Genomic DNA, 20,187 nt, shown 5'->3' with positions numbered 1-20,187 from the left:
GGCCATGCTCATATTAAGTGTTGTACAACACACAGTGATCAAGTGATGCAAATCCAAAAAGGCTCATCAGGAAAAGTGCAGAGGCACAAGATAGTGTTGGTCAATAATTTGGGAAGAAATAAAGCATAATAACTTTAAATTATTCAGTCCCTTGATGAGACAGGGAACAGCCAATCAAGTCACCACAAAAACTGAGAAAATCAGGGTTCAAGAAGAGCTCCAGCTGCCAGAGCTTGATGAGGGGGACTGGACAGAATAATTACACCACTGAAGTCACCTTCCAGACTGGGAGCCAATCTGCAGGGCTTAAACCCTCTTAAACCCTCTTTGAAATGCTCCTTCTTTGACTGTCTAAGGAGCTGCAGCCTCCAGAGCTGGATGAGCCCCTGATGGAAGGGTTGGCTGGGCAGCACCATTAATCCCCCATCCCAGTTCTGACCCCTGCACTGGCATGATTGATTTCCTTCCCCCCAGCTCCAAATACCTTCCACAGGGAGATTATTACACTGCCTGCTCTGTAATCAGCAGCAACTTCAAAAGGGCTCAGCGCTGAAGGAAAACCCCAGAGGGACGGCGTGAAGTGGGAAACAAACACAGCATTTGGGTTGTAATTTGAGGTGGGAAGCTGGGGTTTTAATAACCACCTCTCCACGGCCTGCTGGGCACCTTGAGGCTCATAAATTGCATTTATGAGAGCAGGAGGTTGCAGGGAGGGTTTTGAGCCCACGTGGGAGGCGCCGTGCCTGGCGTGGCACGTCTGTGGCACTCGTGGCCGTTGTGTTGAGCTCTGTCAGAGCAGAGCACTCCTGACCCAGCTCCAGGATTGGGAAGAGCCATGTCCTATTTACATCCAACCACTCTTCTGGGCAAGGGAAAGGAGTCGAGAAAAATCAGTGCTTTGTTTGGCCCGCATTCCCCTCGCCAGGCAAAATGGAGGTAATTGTGGTGAGATCTTTTACAAACACATTTAAGGCCTGCTCAAGGCAGGGAAGAGGAAGGTGCTTCAGTTCTATCAGCCTTTTAAAATGAGTTCCAATCCAACAAAGACACAAAGAGCTGTTAGGAATCACAGTTGGCTTTACCTGCCATCTTCCCCATCCCCAGCAGTTTGTCCCATATTGTACCTGATGTTGTTGGCAGCCAGGTGATATTCTCAGGGGCATTCCAGGATGGTCTTAGAGGTCCTTTTGGGAAAATCTTTCCTTCTAATCACAAGTCAAAAGCTAAACCAGGCAAGGGAGGGACCCACCAGCCATCAGCACCACAACACTAGGAAGGAGATGTTGCAGCTCGTGGTGGAGTATCCCCCCTTTCCACATCCTGGAAAACTCAACTGCAGAACAAGCCAAGGTTTTTCCAGGACAACAGAAGAAGATACTCACAAAAAAAAAGAGTATTTTGTGATATGTGAATAAAAGAATGTAAGCATCACATTTTAGGGCAGAGTGACTGCACATTTCTGATCAAAGATGCTGTGGCATTGCCTCTGGTCACAGCCCAGCCAAAAAATCAGTGCAAGACTCCAGAGAGATGCAGGGGTATGGAATTGCCAAGAAGGGCCTTGTCTAGAAAACTGACATCAAGTGAACAGGGCATAAAACCAGGCCTTTGTCCCTTCCCAACACAGGGAAGGACAGTCTCTACTTCTTGAGGGGTTGTAAGCCCGTCTCACACCATTACAAAATGCTTTTCTTTCACTCAAAACACATCAGGACCTTGAATTTCAATCCCCAGACTCAATCCCGATCAGCTTTCCTCGCTTTTGAGGAGGATGACACAAAGGATGCTGCCACACAGCCCCACACTGGAGTTTGTCCTGCAAAACAGCTTCAGTTCATTCCCCAGGACAACTTTAAACACCCTGCAGGCCTCCTGCTCATCAGGACGCAGCTCCTGGGGGCATCTGTGTCTAGTGAGGGCATCAAAATCTGCAGTACTTGTGTCCCATCTCCACATGTTCACATACAAGAATCACAGACGCTCGAAGGTGGAAGGGGCCTCTGGAATTCCCCTCCTGCAAGCTGCTTCACCATCTTCCTTGATCTTGGTAGAGGATATCCAGACTGAGGATTCCCCATCTGGAGAATGTAACTTCCAGTGGCATTTCCGTGCCTGCAGGCACTTCCCACAGTTTCTGCTCCCCGAGGGATGCCTTGGGCATATCCACAATCATGTCAGCTCTCACAGCAAAGGATGCCCTCCTGGTATTTCCACTCATCCCACTTAACTGGATCCCCCAGCCAACTGGCATTTTTCTGGGATCTCTCCCAGCTTCCCCCCTGCCCTCCCAGCTCTGCTGCTCTTCTGCCTGTCACCATCTCTCCTGCTGGTTGTAGCATCATCTCCATCTGGAGACTCTGAAAGTCCTGACAGCATTGCTATCCCTGGTAACATGCCTGAAAACCCTGAGCTGGCAGGAGCCGGAGAGTGACACAGGACAGGAAATATTTAACATTGTTCATGTCATTTTTTTAAAGTATTCAGAATATGCAGTGAACATTAATTCATTGTCTGGTTGTTCTTGCCCTCATGGCTGACCTGGAGATGCTAAAATGAGTGATTGGGAGGGCAGTGCTGTATCCAGTGATGGGATCTGATGGAAAGGCTTGGGGCTGTGTCAGGACAGGTTTAGATTGGAACAGGGAAGAGGTTTTTCATCCAGAGGGTGATCAGGAACCAGAACAGGTTCCTCAGAGAAGTGGTCACAGCATTCCGGTTTGGACAACACTCTCAGGAACATGGGGGATTCTCGGTGTTCTGTGCCGGTCTAGGAGCTCGATGGTCCTTGTTGTTTCCTTCCAACACAGGGCATTCTGTGATTCTACTGAGATGTGGGCAGCTCAGAGACCCTCAGGCCTCCTCAGGGTTTGTCTTCCCACCGGTGGACATAATTCACATGCTCCTTATCACAGTTTGACCCTTCTTTGGGCTTCACTCACAGAGCAGACCAAGCACAGGAACGTCTTTTGTCACAGACTCTCCTTAAACCAAAACCCACCCCTGGAGCCATCAGAGTTTCCCTAGAAAGATGCTGTGCCTTGGGGAATGCTTGCAAGGCAGTGTCTGACCACTGAGGAACCACAGCACTACCAAGCTCCATCCCCAGTGTAAGTGCCAAGACAGCTCAGCCCTGCTCAGGGGGGAGGTTCATTGACATTTAAACATTTAACATCACCCACGACCTGGGAGGCAGCAGCTGTACAGGCTGCTAGGTTACAGAGATTTTTCCTCTCCTCCCATCCCTGATTTCTGCCATAAAAATCAGAGGCTCTGCTGTAATTCTACCTTCACAGACAGATATTCCTGGGGCACATGCAAGAGTCAAATTCCCTCACCATCAGCTGCACATGGTGAGATTGCACTAAGCTCCAAAAAAGCAAGGGGCTCACCCTTGCCCCTTTCCTTGTATGCAGGAAGGTGTGGAGCATTTTGTTAGTAATTAACCCTTGTTTCAGCTCAATAGAGCTGATCAGATTGTGGAACAACATCTGAGAAGTGGAGATTAGCAGGCCAAGCTCTTTAGTACTTAAGGCACCAATGCAGCTACTCAAAATCAGATTTCCCTTTCTTCCCTAGCAGTTGATTAAAGCCTTTTCAAGCAATTCTTTCCAACCTGCAGATGTTTAAGTCAGGTGATGCAGAATATATTTTTTTTCTGGCTGGGAAATGGCAGCAGCATGGACATGAAGTATCTCAGAACAAAAATCAGGCCCAGAAAACAGAGCTAAGTGCGTGTCTGTCTGTACACAGGCACTAAGGCAGAGCTTTGGTAGTCCTGACCTCAGTGCAAACATGCAAAGGCTTCGGTTCCAGAAGGGAGAATACACTCTTAGAGCAGGAGCTGAATCCAGAAATAGCCTGTGAGAGGATCAATTTCTGCTGCATACTGATTTATTCAGCCCTTTCATGGTGGCAAAGCCCTCTATAACAAAATATCTGATTACAGGACTATGACCATAAATTCCACACGCCCTGGAGCGATGGCCAATGAATAACTGACTTGTTAAGGGAAGGGCCCTGCACAATGAATAAATCTACCAACAGGACTTTCGATACAAAAGACCCCACTGGGACAGATTTCTTTGTGAAGGTGTATTGACTTTCATTTGCAGGAACCAGCAGATATTTGTTTGGAGGAGATCTCCATTGTTACATTGCTGCTCAACAACATCCAGCATAAAGCCTGACTCCTACCCCAGGCTTGATAGATTGGAGTATCCAAGTGGGCTGGACTATACAAAGCAGCATTTTGCAGTGTTCCACGAGGTTCTCCTGGAAAAGGAGGTGTTTAATCCAGAGGAAGTCCAAGGCAGGTGTAGGAGTACTGCCTGCTTCAGTTATAGAAGGACCTCAAGAAATTAAGGACTGAGAAAGGAAAAGAGGAATGTTTAAGGGTGGACATGTGCTCTGGAGGAATGTTTGAGGGTGGACATGTGCTCACAGCCAAGGCACAAGAAGAAAAAATCAACCCTGGTGCTCAGCTGGTGCCTTTCACCTCAGGATCCCAGAGGAAATGTGGTTTGACCACATCCAGTGGGACACAGAGCTGGCACAGAGCTACACAGGGAAGGAGGGAGCCAGGTGTCCCCATTTCACAAATGAGAAAACACCAACCTGCAGAAAGATGAAAGTCTTAATTAAGTGTGCCCTGACCCCTGTCCTGAGCCCCGTGGTTTGGCAGGGGCTGAGATCAGCCCTGTGAGGGTGTCCGTGGCCCACAGGGAGAACTGAACTACAGCAGCTTTTAAAATCAGCCACAGGGGTTTGGTGCTGGGCAACCCAAACTTCAGCAGTTTGTGGAGCTGTTGGCTTGCAGGATCATCCCCAGGGAGACAGGAGCACAGATGGGACAGAGACAAAGCTTTCAGCTCCAAATCTATTCTAGCAGGATATCACGATGACCCCTATCCCAAAAACATTGAAACAGAGAGCTATGCTAATTCTCAATGAATATGGAATAGGGCACGTCTGCCAGGAATGGGATATTCCTAATAGCTGACAGAGGGGAGGAAGAAAAGAGCCATTTTGCAAACAGCAAGGACTTTGTTATAGGCCAGCTGAGCTCAAAAAAAAACCAAAAAACTGAGGGAACATCTCCATCTAGCAAAGCCAGCCTGGAAACAGGCAGCTGACAAGGTGATCCTGCAGGTGGGAGTGCTGAAATCACGGCAGGAGGTATCACAAGACCTGCCTCTGACCAAAACTCAGTGTTCAGGAAAAGAGCTGGCAACAATAAATACCGGTACATGCACGAGGCATGCACGAAATGGTGCCCCCAAACACATGCAGGATTCCTCTGTCCTGCTCCCAGCCCACATCAAGCCAGCAAACAGCAGCTCTACCTGGAGCAAATCACCAAGCTAAAACTACCATGGTACTTGAAACACTGGGAGGAGGAATTTATGTATTTTATAATATCTTGTTTCATTCACTCACTTCAGCCAACTTACAGTGCACGACATGAGGTGACACCCATCTGTTCCAGTTTTTACCCCTCCCCAAAAATATCTGTATTTCCTTACTAGGTCTCTGTCCATTCTTCCTCCAGATGCTGTTTGCTCTCCCTGATCCTCCCTGTCCCAGGGATAAGGCATGACACAAAGCAGGGCAGAGTTTGCCACTTCAATAGCTCGTTTGTCATCAGCTGGTCACTCCTTCATCAATCTTTTATGGGGGGATATTTCAGAAGAAAATGTAGAGGGAGTAGGAGAAGGAAAGTAAGAAACCATCTCTGGTTTAATTTTGATAACATTGGCAGGGAGTGATTCTCTCCAACAAATTAAAATCAGCAAATCTCTCATTTTCTCTGACAGAGGTAACCAATTAAAATTTTCATAAAGGGGGCAGTGATGTGTGTCTGCCAGACAGAGTCACCAATCTAGCAGCCCTCTGATTTAAAATATTATCTTTCCTCTCTTTTTTTTTTGTCCTCTTCCCTCAGAGCTTCCTAGAGCAACATGACAGATTATCTCAGCATAATCAGACTAATACAAAACCCTCACTCCAAGAGGCACCGCGAGGAAATTCTGAACTCGAGATGTGACGACAAATGGATTTCTGAAGGGACTTCATTTACTGCTCATTTTCCTTTTCTTTATTTTTTTTTATTTTATTGTTGTGCTTTGTAGCCTCTGCCTGCTGCAAACCACATTAGAGAGCCAAATATCACACGGAGTGCATGGAAGGAAAGGGAATTACACTCCCCCTGTGGGCTGCCCTTCCAGATTGCTCTCCAAGAGAGAAGTTTGGCTTCCAGTTGATGGTTTCTTAGGTCTGAATAAAATGCCCCCAATAATGGGCCAGGGATGGAGTGGAAGATTTGCCTTTTTGGCAGCAGGAACATTAGGGAAGGGTACAGGGCAGGTGGGACCTCCAACACCAGGATGCTGGAGACTGGGGTGACATCTGTGGTGGTCCTGACTTGGGGAAATGAGGATTGCCACAGCTCCCTGCCATGGTGGTTTGGGACTTACAGGGCTGGTCTCCTGTGGATTTGGCATCTGATGGGGCCATGCATAAATGATAAAATCACAAAATTATTTGGATTGGATGACACCTTAAAGATCATTTCATTCCACCCCCATGCCATGGGCAGGGACACCTTCCACTGTCTCAGCTTGCTCAAAGCCCCATCCAACCTGGCCTTGGACATTTCCTGGGATGAGGCAGCCACAGCTTCTCTGGGCAACCTGTGCCAGTGCCTCAAATCATTCACAATAAAAATTTCTTCCTAATATTGAATCTGAAGGAAAGCAGTGCATTTCAAGCCAAAAGGAGCCCCTGCCTCTCCAGCACAGATGGGACATTCAAATGCTGGTTTTCCCTGGCAGAGATGTGGCTCAAGGCAGCTGAGATGCCAAGAAAGAGACCCCTGTCCCCACCTTGGGAACTGTGCACCAGTCCTTTTCTTCCTGTGCTTCAGAGCCCCAAATCCCTGCCCAAATTTATGGATGGACATCAACCCCCCTCAGCATTTAACTCTTAGCCAAGTTTCCCCCAAACACAAGAATCACCCTCCTGCCCTTTTTTATCCCAGCAAACTCCAGGCAAGCAGAGAACACAGGGAATTTGGGGAAGGAGCCATAAGGAGAACTCAGGAGCATCCTGTGAATGGCGAGCACTGGGATGTGATGGGGACCCCTGGACTTTGTCAGCAGCCACATTTTAGCCATTCCAATCCTTGCTGTGACACTGAGCAAGACCTTCCTGCAAACCTCCAGGCCAGGTGCCAGCCCCCTTCCCTTTGGAGGCTCGCCTGGGGATGTGAATTTTCTCCAAGGGGAGGAGGCGAGCTGGTTCCAAAGACAGCCTGTCATCCATCTTGAGGAAAATACTCCTCTCTCTTTGCACCTCTCCTAGAAAGGTGGGGGCCAGCATTCCACAAGGCCCGGAGAAAAGCTTGGAGTCATTTGTTTACCAGCACAGGTTTTCCTGGAGCTAATTAATGAGCCAAGCTGATACCCGGCAACAGGTATCGATGACAGAGGATTTCCTGCCTGCTACACTTGAGCAACGGGAGGGGGTGAGGCCAGATCTGTGAGCACAGTGCTTCCCCTTCTCCCTTTTTCCCCCCCAAAAAACTGGGAAAGAAAAGCCACCTGCAGCCACACTGCGGGAAGCCCCTCTGCCATCTCCCCCTCGAGCATGGGGCACCATCCCTGCTGGACCACACCACGGGTGGATTCCCGGGAGCAAAGTGCTCGGGCATCCCTTTCTGCCACTTGCAGGGAGTGAGGGATGGTGTGGAGACCCCTTGGAGCTGGGGGCTGCCCCCGAGCCCCCCCAGTTCTGGGCATGGGGGTAACAGAGCTGCACTCAGCAGCGCTTCCGCTCCCGTGGAGAGCCGGTGGGAGCCTCTGCTTTCACAAGGATATTGAAATTGGGGAGAGGAGAGAATGAGGGGGGATAAAACGTGCGGGAGAGCATGGTAAAAAAAAACAAAACGTGGGGAGAGGGGGAGCAAAAACTCAACGCGAAGGCGATGCTGGGGAGTTCGAAATAAACCCCATGGGTTTCGCCTTTCGGGTGCGGGGTGGGAGGCTTCTTGCGAGCCCCAGCTATGCAGGTGGGTTGGGTTTTTTTTATTTATTTATATTTTTTTAGCGGGGTAGGGGGGGATAGCGGAGAGCATGGCTCCGCGGGCTGTGCCGAGCATCCGAGCGCTCCGGGGGTGGCGAGCGGCGATAGCCGGGCGGCGAGCGCCACCTCCCCGCCGCTCACCGCAAGCCCCGGCCGCCCCCGGCAGCCCCCCCCGGCTCCCGCTGCCGCCCTGGGGATGGGGGAGGCTGAGGGGGAAGCCTGGCATTAGGTGGAGGTGCCCGAAGCCTTTTCCCAACCTCTCCCGGCGCGGGGTTGCAGCGGGGATGGTCCCGAAGCTGTGAGAAGGATGGAGTGGGATGTGTGTGATGAGGGGGTTTGGTAAGTTTGGGGTGGTTGTAAAGGGGGCTTGTGGGGTGCTGTAAGGCAGGGAAGGGTTGTGGGGGTGTCCCAGAGCACCTCTGGGTACCTGCGGGGCACAGGGTGATGCAGGTCTCGCCAGGGTGGCAGAGGAATGGGATGCCGGGTGTTCCCCCAGCCGTGGTGATTGCCTTGAGGTGTGATGGGGGTTCAGGATGTCCCCCCGACTCCCACAGGCGCACACACGCAGTTCCCATGCCGGGTATGGAGTCTGGCACACGGTCCCTGCCTCATTTTCCCTCACCTAAGAGAAGGGGCTACAGTCATTAATAGAAATCCCCTCAGCTTTGCAGCCAGCCCTTCCCTGAGCCTGAACACCTCCACTGGTCAATTCCGGGGGCTCCAAGCCCCTCTCCCTGCACCCAGGGCTCGGCAACACCATCCCAAGTGCTATGAAAAGGACCAGGAGCCCTGTTCCTGCCGTTGCGGTGCCTTTTGCCGGTTCCTGTCAGGTTTACCCCTTCATCCTCCACAGCAGGAGCGATGCTGGACCCTGACCCCTCTGTAACACCCAGAGCAGTTTATGGAGGTCCCCTGGGTTTTCCAAACCCCAGCACCCCTGCGCCGCTCCGAGACCCATCAGGCAGGATGTCCTGTGTGCTCAGCCCTCTCCTTTGTACCCTGCCTGGCTCAGCCCCGTGGCCACCCCGTCCCCTGGCAGTGCGGCTTGGCTGAGCTGCTGCAATTCCTCAGCACCCTCCAAGGGTAAAAACCTCCCCGGCTCTGCCCTGACACCTCCTTCCTCTTCCTCAGCGAGGTCTTGGGCACAAGAAGGACTGTGGGACCCAGGTTAATGAGTCATTAATTAATTAGGGACCTACTTAATATGCATGGGGGGTTGTTTGTTTCCTTTAGCAGCCCGGACTTTGGATGAGATCCCAGCCCTACGAAGCCTCCAGCCTCGTCTCCCAGCTGATAACAGATAATACAGATATTTCAGCACCAGCCAAAGCAGAGTCATCATCATTAACACAGAGCCCTCCCCGCTACGCCACAGAGGTCACCAGGCAACTCCTCGGAGTGCCCGGGGGGCTCAGCCCTCCTGGCTTTCCTCAGGCTCTGCCTGGCCAGGTGAGAGGAAACCTGAAATGATCAACAGGTCTCGGGGCTGGGGAGGTGCCCCCTGCACCCCGAGCAGCCCTGGCTCCCTCCCAGCGAGGCTTTCGAGGCGCTGCGATTTTCGCTCTGCCGCGCACTCAGCTTTGGGCATCTGTCAAAGTAGCTCCGCTCTTCCTCAGCCCCCTTCCTCCCCTCCTCCTCTTCCTCCTCCCTCAGCCATCAGCTGTCAGCTGGCCCTGGCAACTCGGCAGACCCAGTGCTGGAGATGGGTTGAGACTGAGCCTCGGGAAGCCCTGGCTCCAAAGGGATGGGGCTGTCAGGGGTGGAAGGGGGGTGTCTTTGTGCCCTCCATCCCTTTGACCTTGCCTTGATGCTTCCCTCCCTCCCCGCTCCCGTCTGTGCCGCTGATTCACAGGGGTTGTTTGCTTGGCCAGGGCAGGATCAGGGACACGAGTGTGAGTCACAGCCCAAGGTACCTGGCAGAGTTCATCTGCAACCCCCGTGCCTTCGGTTCGGGAACCGGTGCCTGCTCTCAGCCAGGACTGAGAAGTCCCTTTGAAACCTCCACCTGATCCCCCTCGATCCCTTTTCTTCCCTTTTCCTCGCAGCCTTGGCAGAGCCATGGCTGAAACACCTCTCCGTGAAAGTCTGAGGATGCATCAACAGCCACCCTCCATCAGCGAATGTCAGGCCGTGAAAGGCAAGGGGGCGGTGGGGGAAGAGGGAGAGACAAATTTTGCGGTTCATTCCCACACAGGGTGATTCAGAACAAGATGCTTTGTAATTACGCATCCCTGATGGAGACTCCTTCTCTCTCCACCCGCTCTCCCCCCCTCCCCAAAGAAAGGCAAAGCCGTGCCTGGGTGCCAGCATCCCCCAGGAGCGCAGCGCCGGGAGCAGCGTGTGTGTGTCTGTGTGTCTGTGCCACGCTCGGAGCTCTACGGAGGCTAAAGGTTAATTTTCACCCCCGGTGTGAAGCCAAGTGCTGAGAAATGGCATTTGGGGGGGCACATGAGGAGCTCATCGCCTCCTCCAGCCCTGGGTAGGTGCCACACAAGCAGCGAAGCAAGAAGGGACCCCCCCACACCCCGAGAGCTCTCCGAGGAAAAGAGGGAAGGCAGGAAGCTGCCATGAGGGCAGATTCATGCCCGGGGCAGGCAGCTGTCTGTCCTTCCGGGACTTTGTTTGCCAACGTTGCGGGCTGAGGAGTCCCGGACCCCAGGGCTGCCCGCGAAGGCGCCGCGGCTTCGCTGCACTTTGCAGTTCAGCCCCGGCTGGCTCTGCAGCTCTCCTGTCGCGATCCCCCGCTCCTCTTCCCTTCGCCTGGCTGCCTTCTATCCCCCCAGAAAACCCAGTCCCCATCTCCCTTCCCCGGGACACGTCTGCATTTCCCCCTCCGCATCCTGCAGACATTCAATATTTTCCACCGGTGCTTGATGTTTGCCCACAGGACCCGCATGCACAAAAGTTAAAACTTCCCGTGTCAGGGAATGATTACGCTCTTATCAGTCCAAATTGCGGAGTGGAAGGGACGGAAACATCCTCCGGGTGCTGTTTCCAGGGGTAAAAGGAGAGGAGTGGGTGCCCAGAGCTGCCCCCATCGCCGTCTCCCCCGGGGATGGATTCAGACCCCCCTGCGCTCCAGGCAAAGCGCAGCCGGAGAAGTCGCGTTCCCCCGTTCTCCTCCCCTCCGTGGAAGAAGGAATTGTGGCCGGGAGCCCCTTACCTTGCCGAGCTCCCCAGGTTTTATATCCTCCTCCTTCCCTTCGTCAAATTCCAAATGGAAACCAGCAACATATCCAGGGGTAACCAGCCCAACATTGGGCAGCGCGTGAAGTCCAAAAGGATGGCAGAGCTCTCTCTCCCCCTCTGCTTCCTCCACTCTTGCCTCTACATATATATATACATACACACTTATATATATATATATATGTGTGTGTGTGTGTGTGTGTATAATAAATGGAAAAGGGGGAAAATCCTAAAAGAAATGGGGGTGGGGAGGGAGAGGAAGGGAGAACCTTTGGTGTCTCTGCAGACAGGCAGGTAGAAGAGAAAAGCTGAAAATAATTAAGCCGTTTTTTGAGGAATCCTTAGGAGAGGGGAAAAACGCAGTTAAAAGCCAGTAAATCATTAGATCCAAGCAGACATTCAAGTCTTCTCCTTTGCAAAAAAAAAAAAAAAAAAATAGACAGCAGGGTTCAGAGTAGCTTTCCCAGCAGCGAAGAGCAAGAATGGTCTTCTTCAGGAAGATATGTTTGTTTAAAATCCACTCGTCTGCTTTTCCTTCTTTCTCTCTCTTCTCCCCCCGCACTTTTTTTTTTCCTCTTAAATTTATTTATTTATTTTTTTAAATTCTGCTTCTGAATCTCTCTCTCTCTGAAACTAGATCCAGTCTTTGTAGCCAGGGGCTGCATTAAGGATTACATCAGGCTTTTATAAGCTTTCCAGATCACACATTAGAGTGAGAGAGAGAGAGAGAGAGAGAGAGAGAGAGAGGAGGGAGGGATAGGAGGGAGGGATGAAATGCACACACACATACACACGCACACGCACGGATCGGAGCTTTGTAAAACAGGCAGCTATAGGCGAGGACCCGAACTGACACGGTATCGCATCGGGCATGCTCCGCTAGCCTCCAGCAGGAGAGGATGGATGGATGGATGGATGGATGGATGGATGGATGGATGGATGGATGGATGGATGGATGGATGGATGGATGGATGGATGGATGGATGGATGGAACAGAGGAGCCAGCGACAAGCCGGAGCGCGCTGCCGGCTCAGCAGCAGCGCAGCCTCCTCGGGACAGCTTAGCCCCAAGCGGGGAGCCAGGAGGTGAAGAGGGAGCCGGGATGGTGGTGGTGAGGATGGCGAGGCTTCTGCTTCCCCCCCCGCTCCTCTCCCCGCCCCGCTCCCCCAAAAACCTGCGGAGGCTCAGCACGGAGCGGTGCCGCTCGCCCGCAGAGGGATGCGCAGAGACGCTGGTGCCGCTGCCTGGGTACCGGCAGGGAGAGGGGGGTGCTGGGGATCTCTCATCGCGCCCCCCGGAGCCTCCCCCGGATCTGGCAGCCTGGGAAGGGGAACGGGACACTGGGCAGGGTGGCGGGGACCAGCGGGGCAGCGGCTCCCCAGCCCCTCAAATGCGGGGAGGGAGGGCGGGGATGGGGGGAACTCCCCCGGCACCCCGGCTCGGCTGTGCCTTTGCACCAGGGTTTGCCCAGGCAGAAGACGGCGACAGCCATTAACCCTTTCCTAATGGTTTAAATTTTACCTCTTTCCTAGCATCCTCCTCAACTCCGTGCTCCATTAACCCAAAATACAGGCGGGAGTTGGGGGGTCTCGCATCCAGGCAATACCCCAGGGTAGCAGGAGGCTGGGAAGGGGGGGAAGGGAAAGTTTGAGCAGATGGAGGAGGAGGAAATGGGCTGGGGTGAAAGGTATGGGCTACATCCCGGCAGATTTGGGGTAAAGGCGCTGCCTCCAGGTTTGCAGCCTGAGGAAGGTCCTCCGGCAATGAGAAGCCTGCCAAGCAGAGAAGGGGGGGTGGGAAGGGGATGGAAGGGAGAGGAATGAGGCTGGAGGTGTGTGGAGGGCCGGGGGACTTCAGCATCCTGTCAGACTTCGGGACCTGCCCCTTGTTTTTAACCCTTCCTACTCCAAAAGGGGGAAACTGAATCTCTTTCCATGACAAAATCATCTCCCTCCCTGCTCAAGGCTGCTGCTCCCACATCAGGGAAGGGGCACAGACCTGCCCAAGGGGCAGAGGTAAAGATCCCATCTGGCATCACCCTCTGTCCCTCCACCTCAGAGAGGGAGAGGAGCACCCCATCTCTCACCCCAGGGACTCTCCAGGGCATCTCTACCCCCTCCCCTTGGCCTTCTTCCCCTTTCCTCCCTTCCCTTCACACCATCCAGCACTTCAGCCCCTATTTCCACACCTTCAAACCTTTTGCATCTCTAAAAACTCCTGGGAGAAGGAGAAAAGAAAGAAAAATTTTCGTTTAGCCGAGCTGAGCTGCAAACCCAGGCTGTGGAGGAACGCAGCAAAGCAGCCTCTCATCCCCAGCCAGCACTGCAGCATCGCTGGCCAAAGGCATCTGTGACATCTCCAGTTAAGCGGGGACCGGAGCAAAGGGGCAGCTGGGGCCTGAAATGCAGCTTTTCAGCCGACAGGCGGCTATGCTGGATTAGCACAGTGCATGCTCCGAATGGAAATCTCTCCCTTTCCCTCGGCAGCATTTTGGGAGTTTGTTTTCCTTCAGGAAGGTTTCCCTGCTCCTCCAAGTCAAACAGGGATTTCTTCCCTGTTTCTGCAGCCCCTCTCTCTCCAGCCATCACAGGTGGCAGCAGAGGAGGAGAAAGCTTTGGAGTGAGCCAGGGAGTGCTTGGCAAAATGAGTCCAAGCCTAAACCTAACACAAAAACTAACTCAAATGTTAACAATAACGCTTCACCTAACCCCAACCCAAACTGTAACCCTAACCCTAAACCTAACCCTAACTGTCACCCTAAACCTAACTCTAAACCTAACCCTAATCCTAACCCCAAACCTAACCCCAATCATAATCCTAACCCAAACCTCAACTCTCATCCTAACCCTAACTGCAACCCTAATCCTAACCCTAACCCTTATTCTAACCCTAACCCAAATAGGAAATCTAATCTGAACCCCAACCCTAATCCTAACTTTAAACCCAACCCTAATCCTAACCCCAAAACTTTAAACCCAACCCTAATCCTAACCCCAAAACTTTTCCTAACCTTAACCCTAATCCTAACTATAATCCTAACCTTAACCCTAACTGTAAATCTAATCCTAATCCTTATCCTAACCCCAAGCCTAACCCCAGCCCTAATCCTAACCTCAAACTTTATCCTAATCCTAATCCTAACCCCAACACTAATCCTAACTCTAATCCTTATTCTAACCCCAACCCTAATCCTAACCCTAAAACCAACCCTAATCCTAACCCTGAACTTTATCCTAACCTCAACCCTAATCCTAACTCTAATCCTAACCTTAACCCTAACTGTAAACCTAACCCTAATCCTAACCCTAATCCTAATCCTAGCTCTAACCCTGCCCCTAACTCCGTCCCTGCACCTCTGAGCCCCGTGGGGCAGCTCTGCCTTTCTTTTGCAGTGCTGGGGGAAGAGGGGGGCACTCACCTTCCCTGTCCTGTGTTTGGGGAGGTCAGGAAGAGCAGGGTGCACTTGGCCTCTCTCCTGTGTTGAAGGGTAAAGAAGCCCAAGCAAAAGGACACAGCACCAAAAAGTGCTGCTGACCAAACCAAACCCATTTTCTGTTAAATGGAGCCTGACGGAAAACCCGTCTTTGTGGGAATGGGGAATTGGGCTCCATGAATCTGAGAATTGCAGAATATCCTGAGCTGGAAAGGACCCACAAAGATTATCAAAGTCTAGCTCCTGGTCCAGGACCAGGAATCCCACCCTGGGCCACAGAGCACTGCCCAAAGATACTGACAAATGTCACTGCAGACCATTTTTTTCCGGTTCTAAGTAGAGAGATTTGTGAATTCCTAGACCCCCATTTAACAAGAGGTTAAACATGGTCTGCCCCCAATATCACTGATGTCCCCATTTCTCACTGTGTGCCCTCCAGGGACAGCTGAGGGTGAGCTGGGACAGCAAACAGGACATGGGGATTTGGGGTCTGCAGCTGTCTGAGGTACCCAAGTGCAATAATTCACCTGCTCTCTTCATCTGTGAAGTGATGAAGGCAAAACAACTTTAGCATAAAATGGATCTGTGAAATTCCCTGCAGCAGGATAACTCTGAGGGCAAAGGCCATTGGCATAGCAAGAGATACTCTCAAAACATCAGATCTCCCCAGAAATCTGAGTTTGGGGGACATAGATCCTTCCTTCCATCCTGCCAACATAACTCACACATAGGATCTGGGGGGAGAATGGTCTATACTGGTAACATAAAAGATTTAAAGGCACCTTTGTGTTTGTGGTTCTCCCCTCTGCTCCCCTTGCAGGGACCAGTCCTAGGTCAGCACAATTCCTTTATGACACAGAAAGCCCTGGAACAGAGATCTCTGCCTTGTTTTGCTTGAAAATGTGCAGAAATAACCAAAAGACCTCAGCTCAGCCAAACTGGCAACCTCTGTTCCATCCCAATGTGGTGTGAGGACTCCTGAAGTTCCTCAGGGCAGATATGCACATCATCAGCACCTTCCAGAGTCATTCCCAGAGGAAAAGCAGCAGACAAGAACCGCAAAACCAGAGGTCACAAGGCCCAAGAGCTTTTGGGACAAACCATCCCTGCAACATCATGGTGGTGCTGATAAGGCAAACCCACCCCTAACTCCCCTTGGTGAGGTGCTGGGTGGGTTTTGTGACAAACACCAACTTTGCTGTCCAAAAACACAACCAGAAGTGAAGTATCTTTCTCTTCTCTTCTCTTCTCTTCTCTTCTCTTCTCTTCTCTTCTCTTCTCTTCTCTTCTCTTCTCTTCTCTTCTCTTCTCTTCTCTTCTCTTCTCTTCTCTTCTCTTCTCTTCTCTTCTCTTCTCTTCTCTTCTCTTCTCTTCTGTCTGGGTTTTGAAAGTGGGAAGGCTGAGTTGGATCGAGCTGTAATTCTCCTCTTCCCACTGCCAAAGGAAAACAGCAAACTCAAGAGAGATAAACAAAACCTTTACCCACACTTTGAATTTAGAACATGTTGGTTGCACAGAAAACCCCGGTTGTTGTCAGAGCCAAAATGGGTCCAGAGCCAAAAAAAAAAAAGGGGGGATGGGAATATGGGAATATCCATGGTTAAATTGGTTAAATGTAGCACCCCTGGGAATATGCAAAGAGATTTTGGGAGAAGAATTAAGATGCATACTTCAGGAGCCTAAACTGGTTTCAAACTACAAAGTACGTGAGGGAGACATGAAAGAGCCAGAAAAAAACATTTTCTATCTGCCCAATTTTTCCACCTTCTTTTGAAGCACGGAGCACGGGCGGAAAAAGGCTGTTTGGGCTGGGAGCTGCTCAGAGCTGGTTTAGGTTTGTTAACTCTGTCCTCCCACCTCCCACATTGCAAAGGTAGGCTGGTTGCGCTGTTGGAATAATAAATTTGCCCCAAAAATCTGCTGGAAGCATAATTGCAATGTAGAGAACCTGAATTTAGTTTTTTTGGAAGAGTCTCCTCCTGCCAGTGGTACCCCCAGATATTGTATGTGTGGATGAGGATGGCAAGGGAAAAAAAAGGGAATGTCTGGGATTCCCAGGGGATCTGTTTGAAAAGGATAACTGCAAAGCAGGACAACTTGTAAGTAATCAGTTTGCTTCCCCTCCAGCAACAGATACCACTGTGTTTACATCTCTAACACTTTCCATTTTGTCTGGTTAAAAATCTCCTCGAACAATTCAAATTTCGAGGCAGCCACATCCCTCTGCTGAAGGGAGACATGGGATAACTCAGCTCTTGAAAGGGATTTTCCCATGCTTGCCTCTCACATGACTGCTGTGCTTTCCACCTTGCTTTTGTTGTTGTTAATTTTTATACATTTTCAATGACTTTTCATTGCTGTTGCCAGCTGTGGTTTCTGCTGGCAGTGGCTGCTCAGGAGTGTTAATGCTCAGGTGTCACAGGTCAAACACAGCAATCCCAGGCTCTCCTAAGGGCAAGGAGAAAACTCCTGCTCCTCTTCCCATGGGCTGAATTTATTGAAGTGTAACAATGGTCTGTGTTCAAGGACTGTCTTTGCTCAAACTCCTCCATTTTTGGGCAAGATGCTGAGAGAATTCTCCTAAATAGGAATTTAGCATCAAGCCCTTTTTGTAGACTTGTAAAGTGAGGCAAGGCCGATGTTCCAGCTTTCCCAAGCACAGGAAATCCACCTCCATCCCTCTTCCCTGACCAGCCTGCTTTGCATGCCAGGACCAGGGGACAATTCCATGGAGCCCCAAAAAGGGTCTTAGTGAGGGCAACAAGCACCAGCACAGGTATGGCCATGGCCAGTGATGGCAGAGGGAGCTTGGATGAGTGACTGCTGCTTTGTTGCTATTCCCAGAGTCCCAAAGCTCTTGGATGACCAGGGGAGAGGATGGAACCCCCTCTGAAAGCATTTGTGGTGCTGGCTCTGGCAGCAGAAAAGAATGATGGAGCCCCAAGCTCAGATGTTCACAGCTCTTTTTTTCCAGAGCTTAGAACTGATCCTGAACTTTCCTCTTTCCCCTCTCCCTGCCCAGGAAGGGAAGGAGTGGAGGGGAGATATTAATGAAGTTCTTCTTCTGGTGGAGATCCTGGGACCAGAGGCTGAGAACCAGGAGTGAGAGAAAAGGCAAAGTGCACTTTGATGTTATTGCCAATGAAGACAAATCAGGAGCATCCCAAATGGTCACAATAAAGAGAATTTCTCTAACAAGCACTCAGCTCTTCCTTATCCTCTTCAGGAGGGAGAGTGCTGAACACCTTCTAAAAATAGCAAAGTTAATAATAATTACAGCATGTTTCCAGAGTCACAGAATGGTTTGTGATGGAAGGGACCTTGAAGATGATCCAGTTCCACCTCCTGCCATGGGCAGGGATACCTCCCACTAAACCAGGTTGGTCCAAGCCCCCCATGTCCTCCAGGCTGGGCAGCCTGTAGCAGACCCCACTCCAATGTCACCGGTCACCTCCCTTAATCCTGATCCATAAATTCTCCCTTAGCTCCTCATCCACCCTCAGGCAAAGCTCCATGTATTCCATCTGCTCCTCAACACAGAGGGACACAGCCCCTCCTCATCTCCCTGTGCTTGTCCTTCCCAAAGAGAATTCCTATTCCTGTTCTTCCTGTATCCTTCCATTCCATCCCTCCAGTCACAGGGTCATCCCAACCCAGTCAAAGGAGCCATCCCACCACATCTCCACCGTGCCAGCAAGATCACAGCCCTGCAGAACACACATCCCCAATCCCCTGGTTCATTCCACATGATCAGGAGTCAGAATACAGGAATTTAGGCTGGATCAGTGACGAAGCCATTTTCCTCTGTGGAGTGCCTGGAATTCCTTTGTGCTGCTCTCCAGGTGCTTTCCTGCTGACCTGCAAATCCCTCCCCAAGCTCTTGGCATCTGTTGCTGACCCTGGCACCAAACTGGCAGGAGAGGGATGGATTGAGATTCCCCTTCCCCTGGGAACCCTCTTTTCCCACACCAGCTGCTGGGAGCTGCGAGCCACTAGTTTAAAACCCCTGGTTAGCACAAAAGGTTTCTTTGACAGTAGAAAAGCAGATTCCTTTGCAGAGCTCTCAATGTGCTTCCCTAGCAGAGCCATAGATGGCAGTACATGGTATTTACAGAGTTATTTCCACAAGTAAATCTTCTTATTTTAGCAGAAAGCAAGAGAATTTCATTTCCTTGTAGTTACAACGCGCTCAGAATGAGAACTCCTAAATCAATGGGGAAAGCAAGAAAAGCCTCCTTGCCTGAGCACCAGCAGACAGAGCTTGAAATGCAAAATCCCTCTGTGCTCTACAGGATTCTCTATCCCCTTTCACAGGGATGATACCTGAGGAGTTGAACAAGAAAACAATTTTCCATACTGGAAAAAAGTTGAAGATTTCTCAAGTGACTGTCACAAAAGCCTGAAATAAGCTCAAAATTCTGGGTTCACTTTCACAAACCAGCGGTTGAGTGTGTGAATGTGAATTTAATTCAGGCCAGACAAAAGGTGTTACTTTGATTTCAACTTACATTTCCACTTTGTTATTGCTTTAATATCACTAGGTTAGCTTCAAAAATAGAAAATAATTTTAAAGTAGCAATGTTTGGGATTTTTTTTCCCCTCCTTTTCTCCTTGTTATAGTAAAACACTTCTTCTCCACACACTGAAGTCTAATTTCAATGAACTGACATTTCTAACCTGAAGTATCATATTGAAGCAATATGCAACTTGTTGCAATTCCTGATTTGCTTTGCATTAATATTAATTCATTTCCCCTAATCCAGCTTGTTTGGTCCTTGAGGGTAACTGGTGATTGATCTCTTCCTGCTCTTCTCTCAACCGAGGAGCCTTTCATTAATTTTTCTTTCTTCTGTCCAGCTGAGGGGCCTGACAGAGCAACTTAGGAGGATGCCTGACACCCAGCCAAGGTCAATCCTTCTTGTCCTCATGTTCCCAACACCCAAAGACTTAACCTCAGCTGGTTTCTTTACATCCAAGTATCCAAGTCAGCTTTTCACAGGTGTCAGAAGAAATAAACACAAAAAAAAAAGATCTCCAAAAGTTCACACAGTGGTTGTTTCCAACCTCATTTTTCATATTTAGACATTTCAAATCATCTCCCAAATCTAATTCTGGTGAGGCCAATGTGCTTCCAGCTCCCCCAGAAACCAATGGAGCTGGAGAGTGCTCAGCACCTTTAAGGGTCTGTTCCTTTGATGCTCTCTTGAATGGAAATCTGCGGTTTTCCAATATCAGTATTTGACCTGAGCATCCTGAAATCAAAGGCTGATCCTGTAGCTGTGTAAATCATTTGACATAAGCACATGTAAAACAAGTTTGATCCCATAATTTATAGCCTATTGAAATTGGAAGTCCCTCAGTGGAAGATGGGATTAATACCAAATAAGGGAAGAAAAAACAATTAAGAATAAATAAACCATTCGCCCAATCTCAGCCTTGTAACCTTTGTGTTTGTGGTATTTTCCCTCAGATGTAATTATAATCTATGC

The 20,187-nt window shown here is 50.4% G+C and overlaps 1 protein-coding gene across 6 annotated transcripts in view; it reads right to left on the bottom strand.

The window, feature by feature from the left end:
- ADGRB1 (adhesion G protein-coupled receptor B1) overlaps positions 1 to 11,389 on the bottom strand; it is a 287,552-nt gene extending 276,163 nt beyond the window's left edge. For all 6 annotated transcript variants that reach the window (XM_030943232.1, XM_030943234.1, XM_030943235.1 and 3 more), the window contains exon 1: positions 11,243 to 11,389. The gene's annotated coding sequence lies outside the window, so the exon portion shown is untranslated. The remainder of the gene's footprint in view (positions 1 to 11,242) is intronic.
- Positions 11,390 to 20,187: the final 8,798 nt, after the last annotated feature.

Source organism: Camarhynchus parvulus, chromosome 2 (assembly GCF_901933205.1).
Source record: "Camarhynchus parvulus chromosome 2, STF_HiC, whole genome shotgun sequence".
NCBI lineage: Eukaryota > Metazoa > Chordata > Aves > Passeriformes > Thraupidae > Camarhynchus > Camarhynchus parvulus.
This window is presented reverse-complemented; position numbering and strand designations above follow the sequence as displayed.